At 38.3% G+C, this 17,898-nt stretch overlaps 1 long non-coding RNA gene across 1 annotated transcript in view; it reads right to left on the reverse strand.

Annotated features, from left to right (window-relative positions):
• The window catches only part of LOC113495354, a 35,791-nt gene that overhangs the window by 11,429 nt on the left and 6,464 nt on the right, over nt 1–17,898 (reverse strand). Inside the window, exon 2 of the long non-coding RNA XR_003400711.1 lies at nt 8,621–8,748. This is a non-coding gene — a long non-coding RNA (uncharacterized LOC113495354). The remainder of the gene's footprint in view (nt 1–8,620; nt 8,749–17,898) is intronic.

Here is a 17,898-nt window from a genome sequence, read left to right on the forward strand (position 1 = left end):
TTTCGCAGGAATGCAAACTATAGTTCACAATACTTTATTAAAACATTTTTTTGGCCACATTAGTCGCTTGACACGATTTCAGACTCGACTAATTAATCCTCAATTCGATCGACGAATAATAACGAACTATCAATGTCTAGCTAAATCACGACTATTCGTTTCACACGATATTAGTTGCTATTTGTAGCGGTATAAGGGTTGTATTGGGATGTCGGCAAAGTGTCGTGTTGGTACAACGCAGTCGCAGACAGGTATCGCAGCCAACAATGATGTACCTCAACCAGTCCGATTGCGAGGGGTTTTTTTATCCAGTATCCTCTGAGGCTTACATGGATGTACAAAATTTGGAGAAGGTACTTTATTTATTTTTATTAACAATCTTTTTGACTGCCCTTCTTAAATCACGAACTCGGTCATCATTGTTGTTATTGTCCAATTCATATTTTCTCTTTATTTAGATTTCATTTTTACAAAAGCAAAAAATACATTTTAAAGTTTTCTATGGAAACCGTAGTCAAAAGAAAGGATATTTTTATAATTGTTTTATTATGAAATATTTTATTTCAATTTCTGGTCAACGTAAGAACATGATGAAAAACTTCTTGCGTATTATGTCACAATGCAGTACATAATAAGAGAAGAAATAACTAAGTTTTAAGTCACAGGTTCTGGCACTGAATTTATGAAACACTGTAGTCTTCGTTGGTTCTTTAAATTGATAATTTTAATATGATTCAAAATATTATTAAGCTAGTACTTCCAGGCAAGAGCTGTAAAATATTGAAGGTTTCGTTGACAAGAGGTTTGCTGTGGTTATGGGCAGCAGTGCCGCATCTGGAGCGCACGGCTGGATGTGTTCACAAGACAATGAGCGCGGGCCCACACCGCGTCACTCCGTAAACCTCTTCGCCTTATTTCACTAGCCTTCCTTTTGTTTCGAGGGCATTTCTTTATTTTGTTGTGCGATCTTATTATTTCGCTACCGTTGGCCGCATTGCAACGTTCTTATAGTTTTTGTTCGCATGCTCGATGCCGTACAGAAGCTTCGAACGGAATGGAGTAATACTACCCAAGACTCCTCGGTATTGTGTATTTGTGTCTCTTTTTTTATTTTTCCTCAATGCCACGTCAAGTTTTTGCAGTACAGCAGGTTTTATTCTATGTGTGTTATGTAACCCGAGCCATGTGATATGATCTTGAATGTGTATGTAATTATTTCTGCGTTCCAATTTGAGTTGGTATGATTGAAACGGCGGATGTGAGATAATTTGTCATATTTGTTAGTGTTCTTGTTCAGTATTGGGGCGATTTGACGATCACTTGCTCGATACCATTATGTGTTAAGAGATTAAGTCGTCAGATGTAAAGTTTCCTGCGTTTGTGACCCGTTTCAAAAGAGGTATTTCGGTAACGGTCGGATGAATTTGTAGCACATAAACATTTTATGTTGTCCTATTTATGTCCTTAACAAAGTATTATAACGCTTCATTATGAAATACTATATCCGTAAAAGGGTATCATTGGTCTGCTTGCATCGAAGTCCAGGGGAAAGTTACGCTCGCTGAAATGGTACGCGTACGGAACACGGCGAATGTTATTCTCTTACCTATTTCTTGGAGCCACACACATAAATAAGGAGTTACACCGAACAAAGTTTAATTACACATTTAACGCGCGTGTAAACAATACTGCGCGGTGTGAGCTACATAAAATACCAACATGGTACCAACAAAACGAACGGTCGGAACACTGTCGTCTACTTAAGGCTAACTGAGATCTCCTTTTTAGGGAGGGGGGTGTGAACACCGCATGTCTGTGGGCTAATTAACTGAAACATGCGCGCGCGCCGGCGCGTTAATCACAGCGCAGTGGCGCCCCCCTCCACCCTCCCTGCACCGCCCGCCGGCGCCCGCGCAACTACACCGAGTTGCTTTTAGTGTGAGATGTTGGCGTAATCTAAGGAATTTCAATTAATTATATTATTTCGTTAATGAGTTTTGGAAATGTTAGCCGAAGATTTAGTATTGTACGGATGCGGATGGCTTTATTTTATACCAAGATTTCGGTCCGTAATGTTTTGGTAATGAGAAGGCTTGCATTGTATCCTGAGTTTCATCCAATTAAATGCATTTAAAAGTATTTTAACTTTAGACTAATAGAAATCCAGTTACACTATGTAGGTTACAAAACATAATTTAGTTTATCAAAGTTATGACTTGGCTCGTCTTCATTCAATTTAAAACTAAAAATGTTTATGTTTTAATGCACAGTGTAAGAATGACGGCAAAAAAAGACTTTTATAACAGTCCTATAAATAACCAAAAATTCCAAAATTTGTTTGGCGGACGACCAATAAATCAACATTAGCCATCATTCCACGACAAACGACACATCACAGGATCTGATACCAAAAAATCCAATATGAATCCAAGAAATAGCTATTAGTTGCAATTTATATTCAGCTGGCTTTGTCACGAAAAACTTCAATCTAATTTAGTATGAGAAGAAAAAAATTGACTGGTATCACGAGACGGTTGACTTTTTTTCAGTGCATCGAACAATCGGTTCGGAGTTAGGAATTTATTGAGTCGTACTGCAAATAAATAAAAGGGAGTGTATCGTGGTATATGTAGGAGTGCGGGCAGCGCACGGACCAGTCGCGCCGGTAGCGAGGATTGATCTCAGACATCAACTGTCTGTTTCTGCGTCTCGGCGACGCTACAGGGTGGCTACTGAATTACATTTAACTCTGAATTTGTGAACGTTATGGACGATATACGTTTTCTCCGAGTATATAAGATTATACTATTCACTTGGCCAGTAAAGAAGATATTACATTCGGTTTGTAAAATCCGAATTTTGTATTGAACAATAGTACACGAGACGACTATCCATTTTCGGTATTCCATTTAGGTTTACATGATCTTTATTTTATCTTCTTATGTAAAGCGTAATGAGGTTCATAGGGACTTTCTAGTCTCCTGCCTTTTTCTCGCTAATTGTTCTGGTGATACTTTACTGTCCTGAATAAGCAGTCGGTTTTATTATATGAGGCCAACAAACACCCTGTATTAGAGTGCGGGATCACGCGAGCCAGTCAGCTTAATGGTATCAGAGGCACATAACTAACACATCCTGTCGTTGGACAGTCTGATGTGACTGCTGCGGGTTCCGTACCAGCTCGCTGGGGCACTGCAACTATGTGTGTTACTGATAACTCTACACTATATCTAACAACACTAGTCACTAGTCGAATACATCTCTTTATTGTAGCAAACTCATAGTAAATTGTCGCCTGTTTGCAATTCAGACTACATTCTTAGACTGAGGATAAGTTTGTGTGAATCACAAATTCTTGTCTTAGCTTCCATAGATGCAATCGAACATAAAACAAAACTGTGTCGTTCTCTAAAGAAATTGAATTTGAAAATATAGCGTCGTCTTAAGGGGTATTTTAATTTGAAATTCCACACGAACCTTCGTGGACTTTGTAGAGGAAATCAAAGTGTTGGTCAACGTTTTAGATCTAAATGAAAACGATAAATAATTAAATTCGAAATAGAAAATACTTATGAAATGTCAAACACACGATCACGTGTTTCTAAAGCACAACCTACAAATTTTCACAACTTCTAACGTTACTCCAAGGTGTATTAATAGTACATAATGTATCGGACATCTATTTGAAGAGCTCCCGGACGGCCTGTAGGGCACCGCTTACGAAAGGTCAGTGTGCAACCGAGAGACCTCCCAGAGCAATCAACCTCATGTGATTGGAAACACGTATTAATGTTTTATATATAATGAGTCACGAGGTGAAGCTGGCTGTGGTGGACGTTTAAGGGGAATTGTGGGAATTAGTGGGATGAAATACATTCTTGGATGAGAATTGATTAGTATTTAATTTCAATTCAGATATTCTTGGAACTTCATTGACAGTAAAGGAAATAGGTAAGTAAAGGAATTGTTATTTTACGCACTCATCAGGGAAACATTCTGCAAATGGTTTGAGTGCTGTCAAAACGTATTGAACATATAATTATGTAAATATTCTGAGCTCTGACCTTTTACTGAACGATTAAAGGATGTAGGCAGTGGTGACTACTCCCAAGCCGAAATATGAAAGGGCAAAATTTCATACCCTGATCAGCATAAATAACTAAACACCATCCAATTACTGGTCCTGAAACCACGCAAATAGTCCCAAATGTTGGGCCAACGTCTTTGGCACCCTATTTCTACGAAACGGTCCAAAGCAAATTGGCACTCATCCAAGTGTTAAGGGCCTGCGACACGCCTTTGCGAGGCAGGACGAAAGGTCATCGGGTAATTAAGAGTCCCTCAAGCAATCAGAATGTGAACGGCCTGTGATTGGTTGCAATTTCGTCCGCCTCGACAGATCAAAGGCGATGTTGGTGTCACTTGTCAAATGGAATATTTTAGGGATCGACGTTTGATGTTCGCTCGTCGATCTCGGATGTATTTTTAATTTTGTAATGATTTTTTTCTCCGTCATACATTATGCATGTTGTGAGTGGAAAAGGGAGTGCTAATGTTGTCTGTTTTGAAACACATTGACGCGCAGAGATTATATGCACGTGATGTTTCGATGACTGTCGTGATACATCCAAGTGCATCTGCCAATTCGACCGGTACCATCGACCGTTTTAAGAGAGTTTAATGCCGTTTAAACACTGCTATTTTACCAAACTTTTGACCACTACAACTGATCGTGCAGTACAAAATGGTCCTTCATTTTTAACACGCTTTTTTACGCTAGTCAGAAAACACTCCCTCACTATGAAACTCTCCTTTGCTCGTACTTCAGACGTATTTATATAGTTATTTATATACAACGTCTCGTGATATCTTAGGGTGTAAACAACCCTTTTAAATAGTTTACTGCCAAGAGGGAGATAGGAGGGCAGGGGAGGGGGGGGTAAGGGACGGCCCGGCTAAATATCTTTTAGTATCTGCAAAACGTCTAATTTAGTAGCGAGGCTTTGATGTTGTCTCTTGGATTATAAATGATATGGAGTCGAGTTAGTCTTAGTTATTGAAACTCGAAGGTTTCATTTCCTGGGTATACACGGTGATTTTTTAGTCGTCTTACAAAAACAGCCCAGTTGCGCGATTATTATTTTTTTATCATCAAGTAAGATAATAAGTACGAAGAAAATTAAACAAGAGAAATCTGAAATATACTCTTAAAAATGATAAAATTGCCGGCGCCCGCGCCCCACACCATTGTTACAAGGCTCGGACCGCGCTCGCAACAGAGCTGTGTTTCTAAAAAACTACGAATTGCATCATAATATTGAATAAAAATTGCATTTTTTTTTTCAAATCTCATAAATACCTATTTTTTTTATCATGAACGTGTTCTAGTCATTGGATACATGAACTGGGCTGCTTTTGTAAGACGACTAAAAAATCACGGTGTGTAGTTTACTTCAAAGTAATTTCTAAAGTAAGACATAATGGTAGATTTACATTATGAAATTCGTGATCTTTTTTTATGGGCTAGTATTTTAGCTAGTAATACTTTAGCTATAGGTTCTAAGTCATATTGAAAGCATGTTTTCAGGGCGGAAGCTAGTGAGGTTTCATATCAATTCGTGCACCTAGAGTTAATATTGTATCGTTTTAAAAGTGCCTGGAAAACGGGTTACTTACTCAAAATAAACACTTTTGATGTTGATTTCTTCACTCCCAAACGGGATTGATTTTCATACAATTTGGAATGGACCTGGTTGGCACTTGTGTCTTGACTTTTTATCCTCAAGTGACAGTCACGTAACCTTCATACCTTTAGATTGACAATTAAAACAAAATCCTAATAGATCTTTTTATGACGTCGAATCACAAGTTAGTTGTAGCGTCTCCACACCTTTCTGTAACCTGCCGGTTGTGTAGCGTGGTCCCCTGAGATCGTCCTCTCGCTTACTTATCCATCTCTATCTGATCAGCGCTCGACAGGAGATTCAAATGCTCTATAAGTACAGGTAAGCAATGTTCACGCGGTGCCCGTTAATGGCCTGAGTTGGGCCGACTTTGAAGTTTCAGGAATCAGGGGTTATATTCTTAATGTTTGTTTATTTCGTAGTTTTACACAGCACATCATTTGCTGATGTTTTGAAGAAATATACCCATAAACCTGTCATTATTCATAAAGCGACAACATTTATTTACAAAATTTCACTGAAATGACTAGTCGATTTTTTTATTTTTTTTTATGTAGCCTGTTTTAGATCCCACTGCTGGGCAAAGGCCTAGTCGATGTCAGTGACAAATGCATTGATTACCCAGTCTTTTCCAAATATTTTGATGGTTTGCTTAAGACACGTGAGAAGTGACTTAGACATCTTCTAAGCTCTTATGTGCTCTTAGACTCTCCATATATAATATCCTAACCTACTAACAGCGTAGCCAAAAGAAACACCTACAACACTTGAACAATAAAAACAAATGTAGTTTACAAAAGCCCTGTCTAATATAATTGTGTTCTATAATAGTTCCCACTACCCGTTTATTTAAGGCTACACTCGAACAGCGCTGTTTCTTCAACAAACATCATTTGTTTTGCCACTGTTAGCTGTCGTTTAGTTTGGGATGTTTGCTTTGCCTCGCAGGTTTGATAGTAGGCATTGCAATGTTTTTTATGTTTCCACAACTGTTTGTAAAAAAATATTGAAAGCATCAAATGCCTGGACAAAATGGAACTGAATAAAAATTTTGTTATTCTCTTTGCTTTGAAGTCTACACCAAATTTTAATGGACTCTCGTGATAAGATAGTTGAAGTCAGCGGCCAAACTGAATAACCGATTTATTGAAAACTGCTTCGTCTTTCAATGGCCACAAACAACTCCGGTAATACGATATCCATATCTATATTTTTTGCATTTAAACATGCTTTGTAAACAATTAACATCCTGTTAAAACGTTTAAAACAGAAGCAAATAGTGAGGTAATTCATCTGCGTCGTTAAATACAAGCAGTTTGTGCAAACACTCGCGCTCGCTGCTGTGTACCCAGCAGAGAGGTGCTCCTTCAAAGGGCGCCCATTTATTTGCTCTCACCCTTAACTTCGAATGCGCTTAGCTCAGGAATTTTGCGTTACTCCAGGGTAAGGTGTAATTCACACTATGGTGATGGGCTAATGCTTTAAGCGATGACGTAATCTTTATTTTGATATGCTGTTAATAGGACTGCTTATTGAATCGTAACTGTTTTGGTTATAATACAGTCGGGCTAAACGATTTGGGAATACTAAAGGAAACTTCGGTATCCTAACTTAGCAGTAACTTTATGCTTCCTTATAATAAATACATAAACTTTGACGTTTGCAGCAATAACAAACAATAATAAGAGATAGGTCCATCGACTCGGCCGCCGCGTCCCGCCGCGACGCTCGCCGCGCTGAAGCACTTCCACACTTAATATTATTTATGTCCACGATTCCTAACTTCTTTCAACTCGTAGACTATGAAAATTATCGTTGTTCTAAAACAATGTCCCGGTTCCGACCGCGGCCCAACTTCTCTCTACGCTGAGATTAAGAATTATTACCTCTTATCTCTGTCCTAAGTCGACGACTCGTCGGCTATTCGCTCGCACTGCGTCACGCCTAATATCTAAGTAAAATTATTTCGACAGACTTTACCTAACGGTTGAACACCCCTGGCAGAGCTCAATCACTCAACAAACAGAATTCAACTTTAACGTCACATTAATAGAGTTTAATTCAGGCAAGAACACAACAAGGCTTTCGAGACACGTGATTAACGAAAAGCGGGAAACTGGGAAATCATTTGTAAATTTTCGAAAGGGACAGGTGACGTGATATTATGCAAATGCGTGGCGAGTGCGAGCGGGACAGAAGCAGCGCTGAAGTTCAGCCGAACAGACGCGTCTCCGGATAAAATTTATACGCGGATGAAACGATTTATTACAAAAGCGTTGAGTAGGTACTCGAAATTAATTACACTAAGTTTTGCTTTCATTTTGTACAATTGTGCGAGGTCCGGGGGATTTTCCTTGTCTTGTCGAGATATCGGCGGTTTTTATTACATCCTCGACAAAGGGGATTTCGGAGGTGGATATTTATGACAAGTTTGCACCGCTTTATTTTTCTTTATTTTTGTTTTTTGTGTCTATGAAATATACGTCGGATGCTGAATGCCTACGCTTGTTGACTGAGACATTAAGCTACGTTATAGTTGGGACGTGATCAAGTGTGTGCGCTCGATATGTTTCAATATATTGCTGTTTTTTCGCCCGCGATACATAAGGGATGGTTTATTTATATTTAGGGACGTGCTTAGGTAATTGTAGCGAGCAACATGCTGGTCATGTACTGTAAGTAACATTCAATAAATTTCATTCGACATCATTATGGCTTGTGTTCTTAAGGACTAATGAATTGCTATTAATGTTTTGATTTTCAGTAAATATAGACGTTTTAGTACTGTTTTTATGCCGTGAAGGCTCTGTCGTTTATTTACTTGGAGAACGTCGTGTTTGACTAAAGTTTTTTATTTTTTTGTTTTCTTTGGATAACTACATAGAAGATAGAAACCTAAGTTAGTACAATAGTTCAATAATATCATCGGTCATTACCCCGGTAAGACGATATCGTGCGTTCCGACGTCCGGTTCCGGCGTGCGGCGCCACGGTCCGCTTCCGGTGTCCTCGGCGGCCGTGACGTCACAGCCGGTGCGCGTGTTACGCACTTCCGCCGCAACTAGCTGTAAATAATATGCTCCGTTTCAGGAATTTTCGCAAGACAACCTAATTTCATGAGTAATGTATTACTAAACACTTTTAAAATGACGGGCTTCCTACTTATGCGTAATATGAGTTTGACACGCATGGGAAGAATATTTGCTAAATGTATATTATTCATACGTAGCGAGTCAGAGATCAATATTTTATCATAAATAAGTCTAATCTATGAGCTTACCCATGAGCAAACAATGTTCAAACTTTTTATAAAATTGCTATTAAAATGACTGTGCTTTCGGTCCTTTCGAGTCTAATGCTATTTGGCAAGAAGGTAAGTTATATATCACAAATAATAATATTTAATAACTTGCTCATTTAAATCGATTTTTACACATATTTTATCTTTAAACAGTAACTGTGAGCCTGAGAACAGTAGTACTCTGACAATGAATCTATAAATACCCACAATACATACTTCTCAAACATCCACAGAGTAGAATTCCAAATGAAAATAGATCATCATTAGGCTACAACACCCGATGTCGATATTTACCTTCGGACCGCAACAAACTACGTTCAAAGAAAATGTGAAATATGAATACATAAATCAAGCGGTTATGAAGCGGCGCTAGTTGCTGAGGTTTCAGTACACAGATCGCACAAATATCGCTCTACGTAAACGACTCTGTGCACGGAGAAAGTGTAACGGAGGGTGGGTGCATCCGATGAATATGTATGAGGGAGGGAGACGGAGGGTCGCCGGGAGGGGGGCGAGAGGGGGGCGTCCGCGTGTAAATGGAAATTTCAAATAAAAATACCTCAAATATTAACATGAGCCCGATTCGTGTTGTTCCGCGTGTTTTTGCGCGGCCGGCCCGGACGGGACACGTATGATAACACGCCGCAATAAAACCAACGTTTTTAGCGGAGATTCGTTTTTTGAATTATTGTGTGCCTGATTCGTTGGGGCGGGCTTTTGTAATGAGTTGACGTCGCTTACATGGCCTACGCTAGGTGTGATTGCCCGTTGATGTTGTACATACTTTAAAATAAATCAGAATTGCATATTGCTACTTTTCAAATCCTGAAGATTGTTAACTTGGTGGAGATAGTATGTCAAACTAAAATCAGATTATGCTATCTATATTTGCTGATTATTGCCTGCAGAGAGACATAGCTTGATGAGTTGAGTTGAGTTCCCACTAAACTGACAATCATGTCTATCAATGTTCTGCTACAAATACGTCAATTTCGTTATGTTTGTTTCGCACAGTGGGTCAGGAGCACAGTTCGTGGATACGCGAGCGTGTTTGAATAACGCATTAGATTACAACTTGGCGATGGTGCACAGGGGACGGATTGCCGAACCCTGGCACAGCGGCATATCCGACACGCCACGATTTTTTAACCACAGCACCATAAACATATTTATTGGTTTTCATTTTTGAATAAAATTGAGAGTTGTGAAGTACAATTTATGTCTTTCACCGAATTTGGTTTAGTAAAATCTCTTCGTATACCATTCTCTGTTTCAGGTGAGACTTTGGTAAGTCTGAGTATGAATTTTGTTCTGGATTGAAATGCTAGTTATTTAATTCTTTGGGTGTTGTTTTAGACATTATATGTATTGATAATTATATCACCCTTTGAATGTCATCAGGCAAATTATGTTTTCTTTATAGGTATAAAATAACGATTGAGCACATACATGCTTAGTTGATGGTTAACAGTTTTACATTTGATAGTATTCAGTCTTATACTCTGTGTATTCTTGACCTTCAGAAAGCCCTATACAGTTATTTAAACCCAGCAAATCCCTCATTATTCTAAGTAGGTTTATAAAATGTTAACAAACAGATGCTTATAATAATTTATGCTAATTGTACAATACGATAAAATCAACAAAATATTTAACACATTAGTTGGTGACGTGACGTCATTAGGCTTTCGGTATGAACTAATTGTTTCATGAACACGTCCAAATAATTTATAGACCGTTCAAAAGAGTTACGAGTTTATTAAAATATTTGTGATTTCATCACATATGTATTTTAACAGGTGACTAATAAACTTATAATCCTTAATTCAAGAGGAAAATTATGGTGTGATATTGTCCCATACGATACTAAAATATATAAAATATGTATTAGTGTAGTAATTAGAAAACGTTAAAATACAACATTTCTGGTAATTAATCATTTCCTTTATTATCGTGAGAAAACTGACATTCAACAAAAGAAAACTACAAACTAAAACGCCTTTTAATATGAATACATAATCCATCCCCTATTTACCGCAGACCACTCTCCAATTATCCGTGCCAACACTCTGCTAGACGCGGCTTTTTTACATGCGAGCGTGTGTTTTATTACCAAAACGAATCTCAAGTGCGCCTGTAAGCAATGTCTGGTCTCTTGGCTGGAGGACACTTCTAGATATTCTTTAGCTGTGTCGGTTTTTTGGCGAAGACTTTCGTGATTAATGATCGGTTGATAGGATCGTAAGCCGCGGGAACGTGTGTTATCTGACGATGTACTAGGATTATGATGTGACCTAAATAATGATGCAGCTGTAATGGAGAGCTGCCTCGTGATGCGTGAGTGAAGTGTCTTGCTCAAGAGATGTTGTTTAGGTGTTTGTATTTTTGTACAATATGCTATTTCTTGGAATGATTGTCTGAAGTCACTTGAAGTTGAATGAAGTTTTCAAAGCTCAAATGCTTGAAGTGCTAAGTATGAAGGAGCATTTCCGATGTTGTTGATAAATGTAATTACAGGGTTTTAACTTTCATTTGAAGAATAGCTGTAAATAGATAATAGCAATGGCTTTTAGATCCAACACTAAACTCAACAAGTTGAATTTAAATTCCTGTTTTAAATAAAGTTTCGGCACGTGCGCTTGGTAGTGCAATCAAAGGAGGTGTCAAAGTGAAGCACTAGCGAGTCCCACGAGACGAATATAATATTACGTATGTATGTTTAACTAGCCCTTAGTTAGACAAGTACCCCATACTTCAGTGTACCGTGAACGCGATATTATCATGGGACTTTTAATTTTGCAATTTGTTGGGCCGACACCCCTGTGTCTCGCGGACGGACAGATGGATGCTGTGACGTATGTAGATTTTATTTTAAGATAACGCTGAATAGAGTTGTCTATTGTGCAAGGGTGTGAAATTGAGGTGGCGGACAGAATGTTTGGGTGATTCTCGTAAGATAATAGTTGTGATGACAATTTCTGGATAAACTGTATTTATATTTATCGCAAAAAATTAATATCATTCTAAATATTGAAATACTAAAAAGTACCAGATGCTGTTTCTTTCTAAATGCCTACGTCATACTTGTTTATTGCAGAACATTACAAACAAAATAATTCTATTATTTTTATTAGTTAAACCTAAACCTAAGTGTGTTTCCATACGTAACAGTGTAAACCAAGTCGGTGTTACCAAAAACGAGCATCCCATTAACGAGGTCTCGTAGGTAAACAAGCTTATGTACGCTAAAAGCAGTGGATGCATCGCGCGATACAAAGTAATCCTCTCCGCAGTTATCTTTTTATCTACAATTAGGATTTCGTCACCTCCCCCAGAGGCAAGAGGGACCATCAAAGGCCGGCCTCATTATGCGACGTTATTGAGTTATCAAACGCCACGGAGGGAGATTAGTTCATACTTCCATACACAAATCCTATCATACAAGCTGACGCCTTCCATGAGCGAGCCTCATGACGGTCTACCGCAAAACATTTGTACTACCACAACCTTTCAATATTCCCCCATCAAACTAATTTCAACTCAAATCCTCTTGTCTATAAAGTTCACTATCACTGCATCAGATTAATCTTCAAGTATTTTTTATGATATGCAAATTTAAACTGTTTGTCTCAGAGTTAGAGTTTGTTATTGCTTTAGTTGGCACACTATAAGTGTGTGCCAGTCCCCCACACATAGAAGGTTAACAAGGAAGTTGCCAGCCTGTTACTGTCAATGTAAAGGGATAATTTTGTCCCTTAATTTAAATCGACCTATAATGAGATGCGTATTCGATTATATTTCCCTTTATAGTTTGTTAGTTGATGGTTTATTGAGTTTTTTTGGAATTAAAATTTGTAGTTAAAGTACTTTTATGAAAATTACGATTGGGTCCATGTGGGGAGGGAAAAAACTTGTTCCACAATAAAATGAATAATTTAATTTACTTTTTTGGCGCTTAAATAGTTCGTGATTATAGAGGGCTTTATTTGTTCTGCTGAAAGTAACTTGTTTTTGTTGAACATGTTATTATGTGCCTTATCAGGTAAACACTCTGCAAAACACATCTATAGGCATAATTACTGTTCAACAAAGAACTTCAATCAGCGGGCTAGCTATTAATGTTCTATCATGTAACAAAACAGTCAAAATAATACTTAAACATCAAAAACAAACCGTTGTAATTAACCTCAAAAATCAATTAACAATCACAAAAGTACGAACGTAAATCATAAACAGTCAGAAACGCAATTAACACTAGCACAACCCTCCCGGATTGGACGCGGGGTACACCAGACCCGTGCAAATTTCAAATTGAGATCCGTTCATATCCTACGCTATACCTACGGCACGGAGGGCGAATCATTCGTTAGGAGTCAGTCAAGCGTTCATTCGTGAACAGGGTCGGAGTATATGCGTACCTGTTATGTGCTGTGATAGTAAATATTTGCATACATATCAATGCCCGAGTGTTTAGGGTTTGACGGTTATAAAGATGAATTGTATTGACGCAACGTTTTGATGGACGGACGAGTACGTTGCGAATAATGAGTTTTCATTCGTCGTCACGGTTCGGCTTTTGATGAAATGTCTTTTTTATTTTTATATTTTGTCATTAAGGAAGACACGGAAATCTTAAAAAATATTTTTGTCATGTGTGATAAAAAATGTATTCTCGTTGTACAATGAAACATGGGGTTGCAGAATATAATATTTTGTCGGATTCCGCGTGATAAGTAGCGCCCCAGCCGCTAGCCGGCCCCACTGAAATCCGATCCGCGAATTCTCTTGGTGATTAACTACCAATTTCATTTCTTGATGCATTTTTAAAAGCGTCCGACGGCTTTTTAATGGTTATTTTATGGTGACGGATCGCTTATTAAGTTTTTATGGCGGCCGAGCAGTGACAGATGGGATGCAGTTTGACACCAGATTTGAGGGCTCACGTACATTTACTTACAGTTAGTAAAGCTAACTCGGTGAACGGACTCGTAATATTGTAATATAACAAGGCAAAATAGTTACTCACTAATTATGTGCCAGGTTACAAGTTTTTCTACCTTTTCAAACACTATAAGCATTATTACATTCACGGCACGATTGTACCTGGTGACGTACGAACTACGTCGATTGATATGTTTATTAGATTGTTATGGAATTTTAATTCGCTGTGTTAGTGTTATTGTGCAGTTTAATTTATGGTTGAATATAAATGACCATATTATAACCCACCTGCTATAAGTAACGTGAGCTATTAAGAAAACAATCGACTACTCGATACCTATAGCACACCAGTAAATGTCGGTATTAATGGCGACTATCCACATATTATATTATCGTTCTCCCTAAGGACAGTGAGAAAATTAAAACAGATGATCTAGCGGAACAGTCGACGCTGCGCCATAATTAAAAAGATAAGGAATATTTTCCTTTCACAGCGTTGTTATGGAGGAAAACCCCTTCTGTGCGAGAGAGCCGCTGCGGGACCGGTTAACCGGTTAGAGCCCCCCGGAGACCACACGCCGAATCGGTTGCGCACAACGCTGATTAAGTAAACTAAGATAACATAGCCAATATAGTGAAACGTCAAAAGTCAACAAGGGCGCTGGATGTAGCGCTAAGTTGATTTGGTCGTATTCTCAAGGGTTGTAAGAGTATTGTTATCTCAGACAGTTACTGTTTGAGATGATTGGATTGGCTCTCGAGATGAGTGCTTCATTGTTTGTCTTGAACGGGTTATCAGCGAGATTCGACATAGTGTTTTAGATGTTCTATCTCGCTTAGATTTCATTGTTTGACTAAGTCATCTTTCTACGCTGTATTCCTAAATCAAGTCGACGTCTACTAAATACCCTTATTGACACAATGTCACAACTTCAAAATCAATTTGATACAACCTCAGTTCAATTTTATATTCGATGTGTGTCTGTCCTTGGCCGATTTACTTCCTTGTGTGCATTGTTTTATATTCCGTCCAACATCTCCTTCAAGTTAGACAAACATAGCTCCCAACATAAAAGTACAATACCCCGAACGTATTACATTTAACACTGCATTCCTTAATCTAAAAATTAGTAGGAAAACACGTCTGGTGAATATCGATGTGTAGGGAAACTGCACGTGGCGGCAGACGCAGTCAGCAGTACCTGGCTCGCTTAGTATTCAGCTCGGGTAGCGCCGTGTATTGATTGCCGCCCTAGCCTGCCCGCCCGGCACCACTCGTAGGGCGGCCTTTTTCAAAACAATACGAACAAGTAATGATTTTTTCCCGTACTCAGTTTTGTTTTTGATGTTCAAGACGTGCTTGCAGACCGTTTAGATAAGTGGGAAGTTTGCTTGTTGAATAATATTGGACGATTGTAATCGAAGATTTGATTGTTAGATAGAAAAATATTTTAACAATGGTACGGAATACGGATACAATCTTCGCTTAAATTAGAAAACCATGTTTCAATTTCATTTTCATTTTTTGGCCGGAGGAAAACGTCTGTTTAGTAATGATCTCTGATGAATTTAATGCAGTAATTTGTATACTTGAAAAATACAAGAAGCTTGCGGTCAAAGTCATTCATATTCATAGCTCGAGTGAATTCGTCTGCGGGCTGCTATAAGATATCAAATAATTCAATTGTTAGTTCTGACCTGACACTCCGGGTCTTCGGCACTTCAGAAATATTATTTAGGTACTGTATGGTTGATGATTATTGTTTTTATTGAATTATATTTTGTTGATATTTGTTTTAACCTTAGTTTACCAAAGTAGAGTATACGCTGCAACTTCATACAATCGTAAACGTCTGTCATGCAGTGTTTTGAAACTAGTTACAAAAATGACGTCATAATGACAAAACATAGTAAGTAGTGTACAAGCTCGAGTACGTAGAGCTGGAATGGAATAAGTTATTCAAAGTTGCGCCATCTAAAGCGTCGTTGTAAATTTTCTCAAAGACATTCCTTGATCTGATATTGTGAAGTGAAGGGGTCGCTTTGACCCGAGGCGGAATTTCAAGGGTTATACGACAGTGCATAGTGTAGTGCTAATGTAGTACGTGACTGGGGACTCTGCCAAAGTACCACTATTTTGAGATTATATCCTGATATAAATTGGCCCCAATTGCAATTCGAATTCAATTTTGAAATATTATTACCTTGAGAACGAAGCGCAGTCAAAAGAAATGCTGATCTAAATATCTTTTTAATGTTTCGTTTTGGTATTGCAGATTAAATAAGCTTTATATAAAACCTATTAAAATACCTTTTGACTTAGAAATGGTTATTTCTAATGTACATTTCGATATTTAAAATCAGGGTTTAACAGAATTGCCGCATAACCCAGTAGGATCTATCGTAACTTTATGTGATCCATTCTAAAAATCGTATTAGGTACATATGAATTCATGATTCAGCCCATAAAAGTCCACTACCAAGTTATCTGAACATTATTTTAAATTCATCGATCGAGGGTGGAGATGATCTCCAGACGGTATTATTCACACTTGACAGATACAAAGGCAATTGTCAATAACATAATAATATTGTGTGAACGATTATCTTAAGCAGTAAACGTGTGTCGTAAAATGGCGCAAGACCTGCGCCCACGTCTGTTTTGTGAGTCGTTGCGATTATGCCGAGCCTGCATGTATGTATGTAACTATGTTATTTGGTGTAGGATGGTTTATGTCCTATAGCGGCTACAACCAACAAATAGTCAGATTGAATATTAGAATTAATAGCAGGTTCGGCATTTACTGTGACTTGCTTTTCTTCTGTCAATTACAGTATGTTTTTAAGTGTAGCTCCAAGTTTGATGTTTTATCTAGGTTATTCTTGAGGTAGCTCTTACATAGGACATTTTATTAAGTTAGGTCCAAACATTGGTACCAGCAAAAAATCGATAACACATTACCACAATAGGGCGAAAGCCCAGATTAGTGGACCTTATCCCCAATTTTATCTAAATACTGGCTATAATCCCAACGCGTACAATGGTGACAAAAATAATAAATATGGCGTTGGTACCGCCCACCGGCGTAATAGTACCGGTTCTGTGTTTCAATATTTTTGTATTGGGGCCATTAATGAAGGGGCCGAAAAAGCGAAATAAACTAACCCGCTATTGATATCGCTGGGGTGATAGCCGCGACCGTCTTTGTGTTGTGTTTTATGATTCCATCCATTGTTAGTGATGAATTGGCCGTATTTGGGAGGATTTTATTCATGGTTTACGATTTCCTCTCCCTTGAAATGTTAGCTAAGGTCCTGCCTAATGTCCTAAAGGTTGTTTTAACAAGGTTTTCTGAAGGAATCTTAGTTGGCATCACTTGATTCCAAGAAAATTTTAAGTAGTGCCACTGAAGAAAAATGTCCTTTGAGCATTCTATTGGATTAAATACAAAATCTATTTAACTATTTTGTTTTAAATCATTATAAAATGCCAAAATATAGGCCAACAATAAGTTTATAAATGTGACGTGAGGACACCACAACCGACATTTATTTAAACATTTCAACAAAACGTATCGTCTAAATGAAAACAAAAAGCGATCTCACACCTCCCCTCGCGCCTAATCTCTTAACAAAGCGTTGTTGGAACATTTTGGCGCGAAAATAATGAAGTGCACGTGCCAGCCCAGACCCTCGGGTCTGGAGACCAGACGCACAATAGACGCGTGTCGATCGCTATCAATGGTATGGAACTGGCTGACGGCGACGGCATCCCGGTCCAAACAAAACGGACGCGTAAAACATTACCCGATGAATTATGATCGGATGCGATTCGGTTCTCATTGGAATACTGTGAGACTGAGCTTAATGTGAATGCTAATGTTTGTGGGCGTGGCTTATAATTAATGTAATAAAATAATGCATTACGCCAAACGGTGCGTAATCAATTCTTCAGAAAAGGTTTGGTATGTGG

This window comes from Trichoplusia ni, chromosome 6 (assembly GCF_003590095.1).
Source record: "Trichoplusia ni isolate ovarian cell line Hi5 chromosome 6, tn1, whole genome shotgun sequence".
Taxonomy (NCBI): domain Eukaryota; kingdom Metazoa; phylum Arthropoda; class Insecta; order Lepidoptera; family Noctuidae; genus Trichoplusia; species Trichoplusia ni.